Source organism: Chrysochloris asiatica, unplaced genomic scaffold (genome assembly GCF_000296735.1).
Source record: "Chrysochloris asiatica unplaced genomic scaffold, ChrAsi1.0 scaffold00191, whole genome shotgun sequence".
Classification (NCBI taxonomy): Eukaryota; Metazoa; Chordata; class Mammalia; order Afrosoricida; family Chrysochloridae; genus Chrysochloris; species Chrysochloris asiatica.
Window position 1 is genome coordinate 1,884,219 of NW_006408709.1, and position 7,340 is coordinate 1,891,558.

At 35.6% G+C, this 7,340-nt stretch overlaps 1 pseudogene; it reads right to left on the reverse strand.

The window, feature by feature from the left end:
* Positions 1 to 236: 236 nt before the first annotated feature.
* Positions 237 to 609, reverse strand: LOC102833576 (annotated as a pseudogene).
* Between the last annotated feature and the right edge of the window lie 6,731 nt (positions 610 to 7,340).

The window sequence follows — 7,340 nt, forward strand, 5'->3', positions numbered from 1 at the left end:
GATCAATTTTCTAAAATAAGGTTTCAGGGCAATGACAGTAAGACAAGGGAAGAAAACATGGAGGAATGAAGTCTTAATTAATATACATGCATGATTTTTTTGACAGTAAGGGGAAACATTTTACAGATAAGTTACAAACAAAGAAAAGAAAAATAAACAATTTTGTACAAGAAATTTGACACATTCTGTACAATGTCTTCACTTCGCTATCAGCATTTGTATAAACTTTTCATAGTTTATTTGACCTCTTCAACTGTTAACTTCTCTCCAAGGTTTGTCATCACATGACAAAGTTCTGCTGCACTAATATAGCCATTGTCATCCTTATCAAACACACTGGATGCTTCTCTAATTTCTTCTTCATTGTCTGTGTCTTTTATTTTGCTTGTCATCATTGTCAGAAATTCTTGGAAGTCAATTGTGCCATTACTATCATCTACTTCATTCATTAATCTTGTTCTATAATTCTGCTTCTGTGGGATTCTGCCCAAGAGACCTCATTATAATTCCCAATTCTTTTTGTGTTATAATACCATCACCATCCTTATCAAATAGAGAAAAAGCTTCTTTGAATTCTGCAATCTGTTCTTCAGTCAGTTGGTTAGGCATGCTGCAAGTGATAAGGTCTCTGAGACGCGATCACACAACCACTCGATTCACTAGCTCCTCTTGAACTCCACAATGGCTATACTTGATATTATTCACCAACATTTGCCTCATATTAAAATAAATAAATAAAACCTGTAAATGAATCTGTTAACCAGAAGACAGTTCTTAATATCCATTATTCTTAAACCAACTATACACAAACAAAAAAACACTCATCTGTTTGTTTGTCATATTGTGGTGATTTGTGTGTTACTGTTATGAGGGAAACTATGTCACTGATATTGTAAATATCAGCAGGGTCAGACATGGTAGACAGGCTTCAGTGGAGCTTCTATATTAAGACAAATTAGGAAGGAAGGGCCAACCACTTCAGAAAGGTTAGCTACAGAAAACTTTATGAACATCAAAGGAACATTATCAAAGATTGTGCTGGAAGATCACCCTGTCAAATTGGAAAACACTCAGAATAAAGCAGGTGAAGGATTGCCTCATCAAAATAGTTAACATTATGATGTGGATGGAGTAAAACTTTCAGGACCGTCCATTGTAAAAGGAGCACAGTTCAAATGGAGAAGAAAAGGGCAAACATTCATTAATTGTCACAATGTGGAATGTACCTAGTATGAATCCAGGAAATTTGTAAATCATCAAAAATAAAATGGAACACATAATGATTAAGTTGAAATGGATTTGTATTGGACATTTTGAAATTGACAATCATATGGTTTACTATGCTGAAACAGCAAATTGGAGAGGAAAGATGTCCCATTCATCAAAATCTATCTTGAAGTACAATGCTGGTTGTGATAGGATAATATCCATACACCCACAAGGAAGAATAGTTAGTTACTACCACTGTTACTCAAATTTAATCACTAACTACTAAAGTCATTGCTGTTGAAATTGAAGAATTGTACCAATTACTTCAGTTTGAATTTGATCAAAACATTTACCAAGATGCATTGATAATTACTTGTGCTTAGAATGCAAATGTTGGAAACAAAGATGAATGACTCATAGTTGGAAAATATGACCTTAGTGATATATAGGAATAGTGTTGGGTATCAATCACACGATAGAATTTTGCAGGACCAATGATTTCCTCATTACAAATACCTCTTTTAAACAACAAAAAAGACATGGACTTCACCTGATGGAATATACATGAATTGAATTGACTACACCTGTGGAATGAAGCCATAGAAAAATTCAATATAACCATCCCAAAGTAGGCCAGGGTTCAACTGTTGCGCCTTTCCAAATTCAGAATGTAGCTGAAGAAAATTTAAACAAATCCATGAGAGTTAAAATATGATCTTGAGTATATTCCACCTAAATTTAAAGACCATTTCAAGAACAGATTTAATACATTAGACACTAATGATGAAAGACCAGAAGAGTTGTCTGAGGACATCAAGAACATCATAATGAAGAAAACAAAAGGTCATTAAAAGAAAAAAAGAGGACAAAATGAATGCCAGCAGAGACTTTGAAACATTTTAACAATTTCAAAGGTCAGCTCAAGAAGACAAAGTATTATAATGAATATGCAAAGACCTGGAGTTTGAAAATCAAAAGGAAAGAATACACTCAGCATTTCTAAAGATGAATGAGTTGAAGAAAAAATGCAAGCTTTGGATTGCAAGTTTGAAGGGTTCTATGGGTAAAATATGGAGTGACTCAGACAGCATCAGTAGAACATGGATGGAACTCACAGAGTTACTGTACCAAAAATAATTGGTTGATGTTCCATCATTTGAGAGGCACCAAATGATCCACAACTGATGGTTCTGAAGAAAGAAATCTAAGCTTTACTGAAGGTACTAGTGAAAAACAAGGGTCTAAAATACGCATCAAAATACTTCAACAGATGAAGTACTTGGTGGTGCTCACTCATCTATGTAAAGAAATTTGGAGGCGAGCTAGCTAGTCAATTGATTGGAAGAGATCTCTATTTGTGCATATTTCAATAAAGGTGACCTAACAGAATGTGGAAATTATTGAACATTATCATTAATACCACAGGCAAGTAAAATTTTAGTTAAAGTATTTCAAAAACATTTGCAGTACTACATAGACAGAGAGCTGACCAAAATTAAATCCAAATCTAAAAAGGGACCTGAAATGAGGGATTTCATTGTTAACATCAGATGGACCTTGGATGATAGAGCAAAGTGTAACAAAAAGACGTTTACCTGTGTTATATTGACTATGGAAAGACTTTTAACTGTGTGGTCAGGACAAGCTATGGATAACATTGAGTAGAACAAGTATTTTGGAACACTGAATTGTGCTCATGAGGAACTTGCATGTAAAACAAGAGGCAGTGAATCAAACAGAACAAGGGGACATTGAATCATTTAACATCAGGAAAGGTGTGTGACAGGGTTGCAGTCTTTCACCATAGTTATTCAATCTGTATGCTGAGGAAATGATCCAATAAACTGAATTATATGAAGATCATGACATCAGGATTGGAGGAAGATTCATTAAAAACCTGAGATATGCCGTTGATACACACTTACTTGCTGAAAGCAAATAGAACATAAAATACTGATGAAGTCCAAAGAGAACAGCGTTCAGTATGGTTTATACCTCAGTGTAAAGGAAACAAAAATCATCATCACTGGAGCAATAAAAAACATCTTGATAAATAGTGAAAAGATCTATGTTGTCAAAGACTTTGTTTTGAATCTCTATCATCACTCACAGAATCAGCTTTCAAGAAATCAAATGATATATTCCATTAAGGCAAATCTGATGAAAAAGACCTCTTTAAAGTGTTCAAGACCAGATGTCAGATTGAGGACTAAGGCACACCTGACCCAAGTTGTGATATTTTCAATAGATTCATATGCATAGAAAAGTTGGGTGAAGAATAAGGAGAACCATAAAATAATTTATGAATTTGAGTTATGGTGTTGGAGAAGAATATTGAAAGTAGCACGGACTGCTAGAAAACAAACAAATCTGTGTTGGAAAAAGTACAGCCAGAATGTTCCTTAAAAGCCAGTATGACAAAAACTCATCACATATATCAGCCATATTATCAGGAGGGACCAGTTCCTGGAGAAGGATATTATGCTAGGTAAGGTGGAGGGTCAGAAAAAAAAGAGGAAGGCCCCAATGAAATGGACTGGCACAGTAGGAGCACCAATGAACTTTACAACTGTGTGGCTGACGTAGGACTGGGCAGTGTTTGCTGTTAGTTAGAACCCATCTGGTGGCATCTATCAACAAAAACAACAAATACATTAGCAACTATAGTAATGGTAATAAACTATTCAAAGGAAAATCTAAGATTGTCTGATTCAGTTGAATAATGAAAGTAGTAATATGTCACTTTAAAGTAATACAACATGACTATACAATGTAGGGACTCCTGATGTGGTGCTGGATGGTTAACAATGGACAAAAAAAAATCTTATTTTTCTTTTGTCTGTTTTGTTTTTAGGAATTTGATATTCTGATCCATATTTTTCTTATATTCTATCAGGATCCTTCTGTTGTAGCCCTAATCATAATGATTAGTAGCAGTTGCTTGGGAACAGGGATAGATTATTGTTGTTGTTTTCAGATGTCTTTGAGTCAGTTCTGAAACACAGTGAGCCTATGCACTACTGAGCAAAACACTGCTCAGTCCTGTGCCATCCTCACAATTTTTGTTACACTTGATTCCATTGCTGCTTCCACTCTGTCAATCCATCCCTTTGAGGGTCTTCCTCTTTTAGCTGACACTTTGTCAAGCATGACATTCTCCAGAGACCGATCCATCCTGATAACATGTCTAAAGTATGAGTGACAAAGTCTAACCATCCTGACTTCTAAGGAGAATTCTGACTTAATAAGAAAGGTAATTGCTGGTTTACTTGAGTAAATTTACTAATCTGTAGTGGACAATTTCCTCTCAGGAACTGTAATTTTGTAAAGTGACTGATTCTATAGGAGGGTACTGTAAGTTTGATGAGAGCCATGCCTAGAAGCAGAATCTCTGAGGTGATGAAAAATGTGAAATAGTTCACTATAGATTAGTAACTGAGCACAAGTAAACCTGTGCTTACTTTATTTATTTGATATCCTGACGCTGACTGGGCACCACATAGATCTTCTGGTCTCAATATAGAGTATTTTTTTTCAGCTTGGTTTCCTTAAGACATACACTTTAAGGAAAATAGGAAAACAATGAAACCAAAAGATACCTCATTTCAAACTTTCCCAAATTGCTATACTACTCCATAATCACTGATACTAACCGCCATTCCTCCCCTCTGAATTCTCCTTCATGCTCCAGTATTCACTACAATGTCTCACAGAACTCACAAACTATCAAGGGAATGACTCATGTAATTGTTGTTGTAAAGTGCTATTGAGTTGGTTCCAACTCAGCAACACTATGTACAACAGAACAAAACACTACCCAGTTCTGAGCCATCCTCTTAATTGCTGGTGAACTTGCACTGATTGTTGCTGCCACTATGCCAATCCATCTCTTTCAGGGTGTCTCCCTATTTTCCTCTGTCTCTCCGCAATACCAAGTATGATATCTTTCTCCAGGGACTGGTCCCTCCTGCTAATACATTCAATGTTTGAGAGACAAAGTCTGGCCATTTTTGTTTCAAAGAAGCATTCTGATTGTACTCCTTCCAACACAGATTTGTTTGATCTTCTGACAGTACATGGTACCTTTAAAATTCTTCTCCAGCACCATAATAGGAATATATCTATTTTCTAAGGCCTCCTTTATTCATTATCCAACTTTCACATGCCTGTGAGACTACTGAAAATACTATGGCTTGAGTCAGGCATACATAAATCCTCACACTGATATATTTCCTCTTGAACACGTTAAAGCTTTGTGCAGCAGATTTGCCTAATGCAAAACATCATTTAATATCCTGGCTTCTGCCTCGATGAATGTTGAGGTTAGATCCAAGCAAAATGAAGTCTTTGACAATTTCAATCTTTCATTTATCATGTTATTTAGGGTCCAGTTGTGAGGATTTTTGCTTTTTTTTTTTTTTTTACATTGAGATACACATGCACCCAAGGCTGTGGTCTTTATTCTTCATCAGTAAGTAATTTAAGTCCTATTCTATTTCAGCAAACGGGTTTTATCATCTGCATATCACAGACTGTTAATGAGTTTTCCTCTAATCCTGATGCTAGGATTATAAAGAAGAATCCCGTTCTTCTTTATATAATACAGTTTCTTGGAATATTTGCTCAGCATATAGACTGAAAACGTATGGTAAAGAACACAACCCTGGTACACAACATTTGTGATTTAAAAACGTTCAGTGTCCCTTTGTTCTGTTCAAAGACTGCCTCTTAGCCTATGTATTGGTTCCTCATGAGCAAAATTAAGTGTTCCAGAATGCTCACTCTCTGCAGTGTTGACCATAGCTTGTCATGTTCCACATAGTAGAATGCCTTTGCAAAGTCAATAAAGCAGAGGTAACCATCTATCTGGTATTCTCTGCATTCAACCAGTATCCACCTGATGTCAGCAAAGGTATACTTTGTTTTATATCCTCGTCTGAATCCAGTTTTAACCTCTGGCATTTCCCTGTCAATGTATTGTTGCATCTGTTTTTTTGTTTTTATGTTTTATTTTTTATTTCTTTAGAAAAATTTTACTTGCATGTAATATTAATGATAATGTATGATAATTACCATATTGTCTTGGTCCACCTGATTTTGGAATGGGCACAAATGTGGATCTCTTCCTATTTCAATCAGCTATCCAAGTAGCTGTCTTCCAAATTTCTTGGTTTAGGTGAGTGAGTTCCTCCAGTGCTGTATCAGTTTGTTGAAAGATTACAAATCTATTCCATCAAATCCCAGTGCATTTTTCTTAGCCAATGACTTCAGTGCACACTGGGCTCTTTCCTTCAGAACCACTGGCTATTGATCATATGCTACCTCTTGAAATGGTTGAACACCGACCGTTTCTTTCTTGTAGAGTGACTCTGTGGATTCTTTCCATCTTCTTTTGATACGTTCTCCATTGTTCAATATTTTGACAAATGAATATTTTAGTATTGTAACTCAAGGCTTTGATTTTTCCCTCAGTTCTTTGCCAAAAGCTAAGTGTGTTCTTCCATTTTGGTTCTCTAACTCCAGATGTTTGTACATTTCATTACAATATTTAACTTTGTCTTCTCAAACTGCCCTTTAATTTTTTTTTATTAAGCTCTTTTAGCTCCTCATTTCTTTCATTTCCTTTAGCATCTGTACACTAGAGAGCAACTTTCAGAGTCTCTCTGACATTCATATTGGTCTTTTCTTTCTTCCTTGTCTTCTTAATTCTCATTTGTTTTTTTGTTTATTTCTCTATCCTATGGTTCTTGAAGTAATTCCATAACTATTTTGGTTTTAGGTCATTTGTATCTAATGCATCATATCTGTTCTTGAGATGATCTCTAAATTCAGGTGGGATACTTTCAAAGTTATATTTTGTCACTCTTGGACTTGGTTTAATTTTCTTCAGTGAACTTACATATGAACAAATGATGGTCCATTCCATAGTCTGACCTGACCTGATTTTGGCTGATGACATGGAGTTTTTACATTCTCTCTTTCCATTTGTTGTTGTTATTGTTAGGTGCCATCAAGTCGGTACCAACTCATAGCAACATTATGCACAACAGAATGAAACACTGCCCAATCCTGGGCCAATCTCACTACTGTTGCCACGCTTTACTCCATCGATGCTGCCACTTGGGCATTCC